The 14,479-nt window shown below is 46.3% G+C and overlaps 1 protein-coding gene across 1 annotated transcript in view; it reads left to right on the forward strand.

Moving 5' to 3' along the window:
* Window positions 1–14,479, forward strand: part of epb41l4a (erythrocyte membrane protein band 4.1 like 4A) — a 201,741-nt gene that overhangs the window by 130,330 nt on the left and 56,932 nt on the right.

The following is a 14,479-nucleotide window of genomic DNA, read 5'->3' on the forward strand; positions in this document are numbered from 1 at the left end:
AAGGCTCAGTGCTGGGACCCCAGCTATTTACAATATATATTAATGATTTGGACGAGGGAATTGAATGCAACATCTCCAGGTTTGCGGATGACACGAAGCTGGGGGGCAGTGTTTGCTGTGAGGAGGATGTTAGGAGGCTGCAAGGTGACTTGGATAGGTTGGGTGTGTGGGCAAATGCATGGCAGATGCAGTATAATGTGGATAAATGTGAGGTTATCCACTTTGGTGGCAAGAACAGGAAAGTAGATTATTATCTGAACGGTGGCCGATTAGGAAAAGGGGAGATGCAACGAGACCTGGGTGTCATGGTACACCAGTCATTGAAAGTAGGCATGCAGGTGCAGCAGGTAGTGAAGAAAGCAAATGGTATGTTAGCATTCTTAGCAAAAGGATTTGAGTATAGGAGCAGGGAGGTTCTATTGCAGTTGTACAGGGCCTTGGTGAGATCACACCTGGAGTATTGTGTACAGTTTTGGTCTCCTAATCTGAGGAAAGACATTCTTGCCATAGAGGGAGTACAGAGAAGGTTCACCAGACTGATTCCTGGGATGTCAGGACTTTCATATGAAGAAAGACTGGACAGACTCGGCTTGTACTCGCTAGAATTTAGAAGATTGAGGGGGGATCTTATAGAAACTTACAAAATTCTTAAGGGGTTGGACAGGCTAGATGCAGGAAGATTGTTCCCGATGTTTGGGAAGTCCAGAACAAGGGGTCACAGTTTAAGGACACGGTGGAAGTCTTTTAGGACCGAGATGAGCAAAACATTTTTCACACAGAGTGTGTTGAATCTGTGGAATTCTCTGCCACAGAGGGTAGTTGAGGCCAGTTCATTGGCTATATTTAAGAGGGTTAGATGTGGCCCTTGTGGCTAAAGCGATCAGGGGGTATAGAGAGAAGGCAGGTACAGGATACTGAGTTGGATGATCAGCCATGATCATATTGAATGGTGGTGCAGGCTCGAAGGGCTGAATGGCCTACTCCTGCATCTATTTTCTATGTTTCTATGTTTCTAGAAGGTAAGAAAAGATGACAATGAAGTGAGTAATTAGTGGCCTTTGACCTATTGAATTGATTAGCAGGACATAAATCTCAACAATGTGCATGTTTTAGTAAGGTGCAGTCCGAGGGTGCCGTGCCAAGACATTTTTTGACTTTCAGCCAGTGAACTTTTGAATGGAAATTAGTTTGGGCTTCCTATTTGCCATATTTGGGACTCGGTTGGCCTGCCTTGTCTGTGAAATGTGGTCATGTTTGCAAACCACTGTATTTCAAATATGTCCATGCACCTAGATTTTATTCTGTCTGTGATTTATTCTGTCATCGACCTCAGACGAAAGGCACAACCCAAGACCCCGCTACTCATCTCCGGCGAACCCATATCCACCACTGACTCATTCAAATTTCTTGGCACTCACATAAGCAATAACTTCAAATGGAAAACCAACTCAGACCACATTTATAAAAAAGCCAACCATAAGACTCTTCTTTCTCCGCCAGCTCAAGAGGTTCAGAGTGAGGAAACATCTCCTAATCCGATTTTACACAGCCATCATCCAAAGCATGCTCACTTCATCAATAACAGTTTGGTACAGCAGTTTGGACACTCACTCCCGCAATAAACTACAGCGCATTGTCAACAAAGCATCCAAAATCATCAGCCCCCCCCTCCCATCAATAGAATCACTCAATCTCAAACGGTCCGTGTCACGGGTGAAGAAAATCATTTCTGATCCCTCCCACCCAGCTCACCACATCTTCCACCTGCTGCCCTCAGGGAGGCGCTACAACTCACTGCCCGCCAAAACATCACGATTCAAAAACAGTTTCTACCCATATGCAATTCGAACTCTGAACACTCTATGATAATATCTCAAAGCCACCCCGTGCATGTACTGTATAATGTATGTTGTCTGTGTTTTATGTTATGTTATGTTCTGCTTACTGTGTTCTTCTGTACCACAAACTGTATGTCTGTATGACTGGAATCAGCTTATTGTGTAAAATCCTGTACTGAACATGAATTCCACCAGCTTGACTGTGTGGTCAATAAATAATCTTGAATCTTGAATTAAAGAGAAGCGGGATTGAACTTTACATTGTGGAAATCACTTATTTATTACCGTTAACAAATCTTCATACTAAATTAAAAAAAGTAAAATATGTAACATTTGCAGGTTTCAGTTACCTCTTAAATTTATTTTCCATTAAAATGCTTCAAAATTCTAAAAGGAGATTATTTTAAAATAGTGTTCATGATAAATGATGAGATAAAGCGGCATTAAACAGCATTAAATGTGAAGAATTGGCAACAGGTTTTTCAATTCTTGATTATTTTTGGTTGTGGGTGACTTCCCCAGTATGTTTTGCAATTAAATATTTGCAGCAACATTTTGTATCTGATTGTGAACGACAATTGTTTATTAAAGTTTGGCAAGTTCAATTTTCAACAAAATAAAATCATTTGCACCCTGCCCAAAGACGTTGTAATGGAAAAAGGAGCTCTTATTCGGGCGGAAAATTGTGAGATTTAGACATTCCCATTCCAAAACCAGCATGGCCATTTCTAAGGTGACACCTGTTCCATTGAACCTCTAAATTATGTACATTTTTGTTTTCATATGTGTTAATTGCAATAAGCTAGATCTTGTTGATTCAGTACTTCTGCTGGGAATCATTGCCTATGTTTCCCCTCCGATACTTATCATATAAAACAATGGTTAAGCCACATTTGGAATGCAATGTGTAGTTATTTTTTTGAAATTTCAAAATAGACTTTATTAGTGAGATTAAACGAGTACTTACCAGTACGAAGTTTGATCTGTATTTTATGAGGAGTTACGATGAGGGATTACGTGAAGAACCCACCCAGCGCGCAGGCGCGGCATACTTCCAAGCAGCGGTGTGGAATCACAGATAGACACAAATTGAAGTAAAGATAGTAAAGATTAATGAGACATCAGGCCGAGTTTGATCTATACAATGAGGGTGGGAGCGGAGGGCACGTAATCCCTCATCGTAACTCCTCATAAAATACAGATCAAACTTCGTACTGGTAAGTACTCGTTTAATCTCACTATTTTACTTCGGAGTCACGTGAGTGACTACGTGAAGACTTCAAAGGTCTGTGATTTCAAACCGTGTAACAGTTATATCACTCACTGCCGAAAGATCATCGAGGGAGGAAGTGGTATCTAAAGACCAACGAATTTGTTAGTTTTAAAAAACAAATGTTTATTAACAACAACAAAAAATAGCTCCCCTGGGCTTTAAATTATAAATTTGCGGTTTCTAAAATTCTCTCCGCAAAGACGTCCTTCTCCATCAGCGGTTTGTGGTAGAATTTTTGGAATGTCGATTCCCTTGACCATCCCGCTGCACTAAGGATGTGGTCTAGGGGAACCTGCATCTGATCCGCCGCTGACGTGGACGCTGCCCTGGTTGAATGGGATTTAAAAACATCCGTGTTAATCCCTGCCGTATTAAGGACCTGTTTCAACCATCTGGATATTGTCTGGCTGGTAACCCGTCCAAAAGGCTTTCTATGGCTGACCCATAAGGTTTTCTCTCTCCCTCTAAGAGTTTGGGTTGTGTCTATGTAATCATAAAGGTGGGTCACCACACACAGCCTAGGTTCTGGAGGGTAGGCCCGGAAGATCAACGGGGAGTTGGATATACCTGGCCTGCTCTGTTTAACCAACCCCGGCATGGTAAAAGTAATGGAATCTGGGGTGGTCACCATGTGGTCCAGACTTAACTGATGCAGCGACTGAACCCTCTGAGCAGAGACAAGCGCCATGAGCATGAGGGTCTTGTAAGTGGACTGTTCCAGGCTCAGGGATCCCACCGGAGGCCAACCTTGAAGGTGTGACAATACTACACTAACATCCCACACATGGGTGTATCTAGGTGTAGGGGGTTTGGTGTCATAAATCCCTTTAAGGAGTTTGATAACCAGAGGGTGGGATCCAATACTATGCTGTCCTGTGGGCATAAGGTATGCGGACAGGGCGCTCCGAGCTGCATTGATGGCACTGTAGCTCATCTTTTGGTCATGGTGCAGGTGGGCCAGGAACTCCAGCACATCCGTGATTGAAGCCGTCTTGTAAGATGTCCCTGCTTTCAGACAGTACTGTTCCCATTTCCTGATGTAGGTCAGGTACTGTTTCTTGGTGGAAACTCGCAGGGATGCCAACATGGTGGTGATTGTTCTCTCTGATAACCCCAATCCCTGGTAAGGTCTGTTCAGAATCTGGAAACCAGGAGGTTCAATTTTTGATGGCATGGATGACTTATGCCAGTTACCGGGTGAGTCAATAATTGGGGGTGGTTGTGAAGGACCATAGGTGTCTCTACCACCATGTCGTGGAAAATTGGGAACCATGGTTGGGTAGGCCAGTCGGGTACGACCAGAATGCCTGAGGCTGAGTCAGCTTGAATTTTCTGGAGTACCCGACTGATGAGGCAGAAGGGAGGGAAAGCATAGAAAAAGAAATTTCCCCAATCCAGCGTGAAGTCATCTACCGCTGCTGCCTCTGGGTCTGGTTCCCAAGCCACATACATGGGTAGTTGGTGATTTAGTCTAGACGCAAACAAATCTATATCTGGCATACCATATTGCTTAACAATTCTAGCAAATAGTTTCGGGTCCAACATCCATTCGATGTTGTCGTTGAATTTTCGTGACCTGGTGTCCGCCACTGAATTTAGCTTGCCTGGTAAATAGGCAGCTGATAGCCAAATATGTCTCTCGACACACCATTGCCAGATTATAGTAGTCAATTTGTCGCATGATACTGATTTTATGCCACCCATGTGCTTGATGTAAGATACCGCCGTTGTGTTATCAATCATAATCCTAACATGCACATGCCGCATATCAGATGCATATGCTTTTAGCCCATAAAAGGCGGCGAGCATCTCCAAGAAGTTAATGCCCAGTGTTTGTAGTAGCGATGCCTCTGAGTTAGTCCATCTGCCACCTGTGCTGTCTATAGAGTTAGTAGCTCCCCAGCCTAAAGCACTGGCATCCGTTGTAATGGTTATGTTAGGATTGGCGACGGCGATAGGACTGTGACTGTGCCAAATGTTATCCACCCACCACTGAAGTTCTGATCTGGCTTCAGCGGGTAACTCCATTTTACGGTCATAATGCCCCCTATTAAGACGTAATGCATGTGTCCTTGCTCTTTGCAAATTTTGATAATGCAAGGGCCCATATTGGGCAGCCGGGAATGCTGCTACTATAGTACCAATGACTCTGGCTACGTGCCGTATCCTTGGTTGCGGTATTGCAATTAAATGGTTACAGGCTTCTGTAAGTGTAACTTTTTTGTCTCTGGGCAGAGTGACAGTCATATGAATAGTGTCAATAGTGAAGCCTAGGTAATCCATGTTAGTAGTAGGCTCCAATATTGATTTATCTGGGTGTAGAATGAATCCCAAAGTTTCAAGGAGTTGTTTAGTGGCTAAAACTCCTGCGACAGCTAGTTCCCTTGTTCTTCCTAATATGAGAACATCGTCCAGATAGGCCACGACTAAATGTTTTTGTTCTCTCAATTTTTTTCATGGCCACTTTAAGAATTTTTGTAAATAATCTGGGAGCTGTCGTTAAACCATTGGGCAATGCTCTATACTGCCATAGCTGGCCCATCCAGATAAATTTCAGATATTTGTAATAATCCTTATGAATGGGTACTAAATAGTAAGCATCCTTGATGTCTATGCTTGCCATGTAGTATCCCTTGGAGATCAGTTGTCTGGCAGTGACAAATGTCTCCATTTTGAAATGTTGATACTCAACAGATTGATTAAGTGACGTCAAATCAATAATAATACGACATCCACCATCTTTCTTGGATTTGAGAAAAATATTCGATACAAATTCCTGCGGCTCGTGTGTGGTCATTTCTATGATGCCTTTAGCCACGAGCCTGTCTAGTTCAGCTTGTCCTTCTACCTTCTCTAATTCTGAGGGAAGGAATACCCTTTGGGGCATGTGCTGAACTGGCGGTTCTATGCCTGGTTTGAATTCAATTTTGTATCCACTGATGCTGTTGAGTATAAACTTGTTGTTAGTAAGGGAGCACCAAACATGCTTGAAGAACCTCAAACGTCCTCCTGTTAACACAACACCCTTTGTCTGTGCATGTTGGCAGGAACCAGACCCACCTACCTCCATGTTTATTTGTGGGGGCGTTTCCGATGGGTTTGGCCCGAGGGTGTCCGTGTTGGTGCTGCGGTGGGGCGGCGCATCTTCCCACGGCTCCGCCCTGGGCCCCGCTCTAAAAAAGAGCTCTGGGGGTAGTGGGAGGCGGTCACCAGGCTTTCACCAGCTCGGTACCTACTGGTGGATGCCGAGGCGTGCTGCCAACTGGGTGTCTTCACCCTGCTCGGTCCTGGCGCTGCCCTCATGAGGCCTACAGGTTTGGCCGCCTCTTCCAATTCTTTGAGTTTCTTGGCCAAGTCTGCTCCAAATAGCAGCGCCTCCCGTTCCGGCGCTGGAGCTTTGCAAAGGCCCGCATATTTGGGATTGAGGGCAGGCCTGATGTTATCCCGCCGTAGGCTGTTGAGCTCGTACGTAGTGTCGCACATTAACGCCAGCGCATCCTGCTGGGGTATGGAGAGCTCTTCGTTACCGACGGACCGAGCAAAGGCGGTGATGGCTGCAGTGTGGAGCTTCAGGACCCGCTGCATTTTTACCTCCTGAGTCCTGATCTGCTGCCCCAGCTGGTTCCATATTTGCCCGTTGACAGTTTTCACCCGCAGCGCCTCGCAATTTTCTGGCGCTGTATAGGTGTCAAGGGTCTGCTGAACGACCTTCTCCTGCAGCGGCTTGTTGGAAAGCCTATTGATACTGGCCGCCATTCTAGGTGGTAGTACCATCCCGGTCGTTGGGGGCGCTGCGTACCGACCGACTACACCCAGTAGCTCTTCTTCCAGCTCGTCCGGCATACTTATGTTGTCGTCTGCCTGCCCTTGCCTTAGGCCAGCCCAGTCCTGGCCTCCCTTACTGCCCTCGAACAGAGAGGGTACAGAAGGGTGTGGCGATGGTATGGAGGAGGCCAAAGCCCGTCCTCCTTGGAGATGCCTAGCCTGCATCTCCTCATTTATCATCTGCTCCAGGAGCTGCCTCATGCAGCTGATGCGGGCGTCTCCCCATTTCGCCGGTGGAGAGCGTTCCCGTTCCTCCGACGAGTCGGAGGACACCGGCCGGTCAGTTTTGCGGGTTGCCTTCCTCCCTGTGCGGGGCGTCGAAATCGGTGGCACAGGGAGCGGCTCGGTGTCGGGTGAGCGGGAGCGTTGAAATAGCTCCTCCGCTACTGGTGGCTGCCGCCCAGATATAGACCCCTCCTCGGGTGGAGTTGGGCAGGCAGTCCTTCTGGCTGGTCGCTTTCGGGTGGCCATAATTTTCTCACCGTTGAGCGACTCTGTAACACAAAAAGGCACTTACCTGAGGTCTTGTCTTTATGCTGCCGCTGGAGAGCCTGGCTCTCCAGCTGCTGCCGCTGTTGCACTGCTGACGTAATGCCGCGCCTGCGCGCTGGGTGGGTTCTTCACGTAGTCACTCACGTGACTCCGAAGTAAAATCAGGTATTAAATATATACAATACATGAACCGTGCAAAAAATTCATCCGACATTTTCGGAACCTATAAAAATTATTCAAAACAGGCTATATACATTGCTCAAATTTCACAAAGTTATACCCCACCCTTGCCACTCATGTGGCCTACTGGTGTGGGATCTCTTTCCTTATTTTGAGGGGCGTCTCCACCACACCCTGCCCCCCATGTCCAGCAGCGGAAGGACACTAGACTGTGGTCCCCCCCACAGAGCCTTGGTCTTGGCTGCACCGAGCTTCAGTGCGTCCCTCAGCACGTTCTCCTGCAGTCTACAGCGGGCCAGTCGGCAACATTCCCCGACGGACATCTTGCTCCGCTGGGTGGTGAACAGCGCTCGAGTAGACCAAAGAGCGTCTTTCACCGAGTTGATTACCTTCCAGCAGCACTCGATGTCAGTCTCTGAATGTGTCCCTGGGAACAGTCCGTAAATCACAGAGCCCTCTGTGACGGACCCGTTCGGAATAAACCGTGACAGGGACCCTTGCAGACCTCTCCAGACTCTCTTTGCGAATTCACACTCTGCAAAGAGGTGGGCAACCGTCTCCTCTCCATAACAGCCGCCCCAAGGGCAGCGTGCGCTGGTAGTGAGGTTTTGACGGTGCAGGAAGTATCTGACTGGGAGGGCTCCCCTCACCACCAGCCAAGCCAGGTCTTGGTGCTTGTTGTTGAGTTCTGGCGACGAGGCATTTTGTCAGACAAGCTGGGCAGTCTGCTCTGGAAACCACGCCACCTGATCCATCGAGTCCTTTGCCTGCAGGACGTTCCGTACTGACCGCTGCCCGATGGACTTGTGGTCGAAGGTGTTGGTTGCAATGTTATTTTTTAAAATTTAAAAATAGACTTTATTCAGGTTATAAATATATACAATACATGAACCGTGCGAAAAATTCATCCGACATTTTCGGAGGCTATACAAATTGTTCAATGCAGTTTATGTACATTTCTCAATTTGCATAAATCTGTCCCCCACCAGTGCCACTCAAGTGGCCCCCTGGCGTGGGATACCTTCCCTTATTTGTAGTTATTTTATTTCAAAATAGACTTTATTCAATTGATAAATATATACAATTCCTGAACCATTCAAACAAACAAAATTCATCCGACATTTTCAGAGACTATACAAGTTTTTTACATTTGTCAAATTTCACCAAACAGTCCCCCACCCGTGCCACTCTGTGGCCCCTGTCCAAGTAATAAATATATACAATGTTTACACAGTGCGAAAATTCCATCTGACATTTTCATTTCCACAAATAATGTCCCCCACCCGTGCCACTCATGTGGCCCCCTGGCGTGGGATACCTTCCCTTAATTTAATTTGAGGGGCGTCTCCACCATACCGTGCCCCCCATGTCCAGCAGCGGAAGGACCCTAGACTGTGGCCCTCCCCCACCGAGCCTTGGCGTTGGCTGCACCAATCTTCAGCGAGTCCCTTATCACGTACTCCTGCAGTCTGCAGTGGACCAGTCGGCAACATTCCCTGACGGACAACTCGCTCTGCTGGGTGGTGAGCAACGCTCGGGCAGACCAAAGAGCGTCTTTCACCGAGTTGATGACCCTCCAGCAGCACTCGATGTCAGTCTCTGAATGTAGTTATGGTTGTCACACTATAGGAAAATGTGATTGCACTGGATAGATTGCAGAGGAGATTCATCAGGATGTTGCCAGCGATGTAGCCTTTCAGCTATGATGGGAGACTGGTTACGCCAGGTTTGTTTTCCTAACAAAGGTGGGTGAGAGAAGGTGCCGATTAGATTCACAACAATCTGAAAGCCATGGAGTAGATTGAAGGAAACCTTTCCACATTGCAGAGGCATCTAAAACCAGAAGCAATGATTTAACTTGAGGCTTTGAGGGCAACTGAGGAAAAACTTTTTCACCACCAATCAGTATCCCATTCCTGCCTTCTCCCCATATCCCCTGACTCCGCTATCTTTAAGAGCCCTATCTACCCCTCTCTTGAAAGTATCCAGAGAACCTGCCTCGACCGCCCTCTGAGGCAGAGAATTCCACAGACTCACAACTCTCTGTGAGAAAAAGTGTTTCCTCGTCTCCATTCTAAATGGCTTCCCCCTTATTCTTAAACTGTGGCCCCTGTTTCTGGACTCCCCCAACATCGTGAACATGTTTCCTGCCTCTAGCATGTCCAAACCCTTAATAATCTTATATGTTTCAATAAGATATCCTCTCATCCTTCTAAACTCCAGAGTATACAAGCCCAGTCGCTCCATTCTCTCAGCATGTGACAGTCCCGCCATCCCGGGAATTAACCTTGTAAGCCTTCGCTGCACTCTCTCAATAGCAAGAATGTCCTTCCTCAAATTAGGGGACCAAAACTGCACACAATACTCCAGGTGTGGTCTCACTAGGGCCCTGTACAACTGTAGAAGGACCTCTTTGCTCCTATACTCAACTCCTCTTGTTATAAAGGGCAACATAACCTTCACTTTCTTCACTGCCTGCTGTACCTGCCTGCTTACTTTCATAGACTGATGAACAAGGACACCCAGATCCCGTTGTACTTCCCGTTTTCCCAACTTGACACCATTTAGATAGTAATCTGCCTTCCTGTTTTTGCTGCCAAAGTGGATAACCTCACATTGATCCACATTAAACTTCATCTGCCATGTATCTGCCCACTCACCATTGACCATTGCAATCTAGGAGAAGGTGACAACAACGCGTACAGAAATAAAATTTAATCGGGGGACAGTCAGACAGGTCAGAGAACTAGAAAGGATGAGGGATGGAGAGAGAGGGAAAGCAAGGGTTACTTGAAGTTAGAGAAGTCAATATTCATACCGCTGGGGTGTAAGCTGCCCAAGCAAAATATGTGGTGCTGTTCCTCCAATTTGTGCTGGGCCTCACTCTGACAGTGGAGGAGGCCCAGGACAGAAAGGTCTATGGGAATGGGAGGGAGGAGTTAAAGTGTTCAGCAACCAGGAGATCAGGTAGGTTTAGGCAGACTGAGCGGAGGCGAGACCAACCTCAGACTCAGGGATCGTTTTGCTGAACACCTCCGTAAGCTGATGTATGTGTACAATGAAATGAGTGGTATTTATGAAAGCTGGCCAGAACGTTTGTGTCTAGTGCTAAAGACTATGGAGGAATCCAACACCAATATGGGATAAGGCTTTGCAGAGAGTTTGCAACCTGTTTGTTCTAGATACATTGCCAATATCATATGAACATGCAGGGAATGATAGAATATGAATCAAGTGCAGGCAAATGGGGTTAGATGAGCCAAAACCTCACCTATCCATGTGCAGTTATTCCAACACCTTAGTCCTTTTGGGGTTAGTTTAATTTTATATCATGGTCGGTACAAACATTATTTTCCTGTGCTGTTCCATGTTCTATGTTTTATCACTTATGAATCTAGCTCGGAAACAAACCTGATAGACAGGCGTAAGTTTCAATTGCAGCATTAACAGCTTCTAAAGAAGTATAGAAGTATCGAGACTACATCGAGAGCTCAGACTACTCTCATCTAAGGCCAGCTTGCTCTCTTGTAGGGTCCACAAGATATTACTGGTGTTGTGAAATCGTGTTCCATGGAGAATTAATGCTTTATCCTCTCTTATGCTGATAGCATTTTTGTTTCCATCTCTATGACTCTGCTGGTGCACTAATAAACAGGTAATTGGCATTACGGTGATGACAGTCACTATTGGCCTGTAATTGATGTAGAGCCATACAGCACAGAAACAGGCCCATCAGCCCAACTTCTATTGACCACCTTGCCCCATTTAGGCTACTACCATTTGGAAATGTCCAATTTTTAAATATCACTAGACCAAGGGGGACCCGTTGGGTCCCATCCCCTCAATGTGCGGTTGCTGAGGGGGGGGGGAGCGGCCTGCGACGTCACACACACACACTAACCATCCCCCCTCCCACACACACAATAACCACCGAAACACACAATAACCACCCCCCTTGATATTACATTAATATTATTCATTGGTAGGAGGGGAAGGGGGAGAGAGGGGGAGGGGGGGAAGGAGGGGGAGGAGGAGGAGGAGGAGGAGGGGAGGAGGTGGGAGGGAGGGAGGGAGGGAGGGGAGGAGGGAGCGAGGGAGACCTCACAATGGCTCTGTTCCGAGTGGCGTCACCACCCACCCCCGGTTCTTCAAAAGACGCTGAAAGAACGAGCAAGTGGGCTCTGTTCTGCAGATCCCGAGGGCTTCCGAGCACGCTCATGCCTTGGCTCGGGTTTCCTGGGACTTTCCGAGTGCTTCTGAGGTCGACGCACGCTAGTTCCCCAGCTCAGCTCTTCCGAGAGCTGCCGGGAACTTTGGTCGATGCACGACGCACGCTCACGCCTTGCCTTGGGTTTCCCGAGAGTTTCCGAGTGCTTCCGAGGTGGACGCACGCTAGCGCCTCGGCTCGGGTTTCCCGAGAATTCCTGAGAGCTGCTGAGAGCTTTGGTCAACACACGACGCACGCTAGCGTGTTCAGCGGCATCAATCCAGCGACAAAATGACTGCGAGTTGCGGGGGGGGGGGTTAACGTAACTCACAGCTCGTGCATAAACAGCGCCCAGCAGGCTGCACGTTGGCCGCAAGGAGCAGAGCCATTGTGACGTCATCAGCTCGTTATGTAAACATTTCACCGTTAGCGAGTCGGGTTTTTGAGGAGATGTGAATCACAAAGAAAGACACAAGTAAACAAACAAATACATCTATATCCATGATCAGAGTTTTGTAATAAGATAGATTATTGTACCTGCCTCAACTACTCCCTCTGGCAGCTCAATCCCTCAGGTTCCCATTATATCTTTCCCATCCCACTTTAAACCTATGCCCTCTAGTTTTTGATACAATACAATACAATTTTATTGTCATTTGAGCCCCAGTGAGGCTCAAACGAAATTCTGTTTCCACAGCCATACAAACAAAGACAATTTCCTAGACATACACACAATTTAATTCACACAAACATCCATCCATGATGGAAGGCAAAGTCTTTTCTCTCCCCTGTTCTCCATGTCTCTCCCGATATCCAAGCCCCAGGTGGGCGATGATAAGTCCCACGGCCATTTTAGGCCGTGCGGGGCGATTTACGGCCCCGCTCCCGGTCTAAATGTCACAAAGTTGGAGCCCCCGGCAGGCGCTGGAATGTCCCACGGCCATGAAGCCGGGCTGGGCGATGTTCGACCCCGCTCCGGGTCGTTCCAACCCCGCGACACGGGCTGGAGAAGTCGCGTTGCGGGAGCTCCGGGAAGCGGTCTCTCTCTCCCCCCGGACCCGCGAGCTCCCGAACCTAACCCCACTACTCTGGGAAAAAACTGTTCATTCACTCTATCTATTCCTTTCATGATTTTATACACAACTCTAAGATCACCCCTGAGCTTTCTGCACTCTAAGGAAGTCCCCGCCTGCTCAAACTTTCCCAAGAGCTCATGCCCTCGAGTCCTGGCAACATTCTCGTAAATCGTCTCCTATTATCCGAGAAATGTTCCTATTTTCATTTTGCACCAAGTATTTCAAACCCAGTACTTGCTTGTTATTATGACACATTAGCATAACTACACACCACAACTGTATTACAGAGGGTTTTTTTTTAATTGAAACTCCAGAATGTATTAATTGGGGAAAATAATGTGTGCACTATTAACTTAGAAAGTGGCATGCTGGGAAAGGGTAAACCTAACCCTAGATGAGAAAAAAAAAGCTGTATTGTTCCTCATGTTTCTCCTGTCAGACAAAAATGTTAATTCAAAGCTCTGATTTATAGTACAGAGCTCAAATATATCCTGGGGCCACCGACTCCTTTGCATTGTTCTTTGACTTTGAATAGTAAACGCAGCCATTTGACTGGAAAGATAAAACAACGTTAATTAATTTTGTCTTGAACTCATAAAACATCACAAGACAGATAAAGACCTAGTCATGAAGTCACTGTGTGTGAATGAGTGATCAATCAATCTGCTGACAGTATTCAACATAGAAAACCCAGAGCCATTTTGGGTTATCTTTGGGATAGGCTTTCAGTGAACTTTGCTTTTCATGCATTTGATAAACCAGAGAGACCTGGAGATAAAAAAAAAAACGTATCAATCAAATACATTGTGGTGGGAATGTGTTTATTCTATTTTATAATTCTGAAATACTTCAGAGAACATGTAACATTATGCAATATTTTCACAGGAGAAATAATAAAGTAAGAAGGGATGAATGTTCAAAGCAAATTTTATCAGTTAAAAAAAAAATCATTTTACCCAGCATATGATTGGTTTAACATATGATGAGTTATAAAAAAACGTTTATGAATATCTGAATAATTGTCTGTGAGAATTACATTTGTCTTGCATGTGCAAAGTCCTTGTAATGACCCTGGCAAAAGCTGCCTTTTATCTAGCAGCATGATTACCCAGACACAGAATTCATTTCAGTACAACACTGCAGCACAACCTTAATTGTATCAAATTATTTTTTACTCAAGGTTGGCAAAATACAACTACTCTTTGAAAATTATATGTTGTGTTGGAACAGTTCTGGGCTTAAAGGCCAAATTGAGAACCACATATTCTCAACATGAATGGCAGCAATCTGGATTAGCTGGCAATGAGGCATTTTTGCTCTGCTGCTGGGAGGAGCTCCGGCGCTGTCATTCTGAGAGGGCTGCACATTTTTGGTTGACGCATTGGAATAGTTTTGTTTGAATGTAAGATTGTGGTTTGGGTGGGTGTTGCAGTCGTGCATCACAAGCAGCACAGTCCTGCATCTGTTCGGGTGTCAGAGGTTATGGGGAGAAGGCATGAAATGGGGTTAGGAGGGAGAGATAGATCAGCCATGAACAAGGGGTCACAGAACAAGGGGTCACAGTTTAAGGATAAGGGGGAAATCTTTT

This window comes from Leucoraja erinacea, chromosome 3, assembly GCF_028641065.1.
Source record: "Leucoraja erinacea ecotype New England chromosome 3, Leri_hhj_1, whole genome shotgun sequence".
NCBI lineage: Eukaryota > Metazoa > Chordata > Chondrichthyes > Rajiformes > Rajidae > Leucoraja > Leucoraja erinaceus.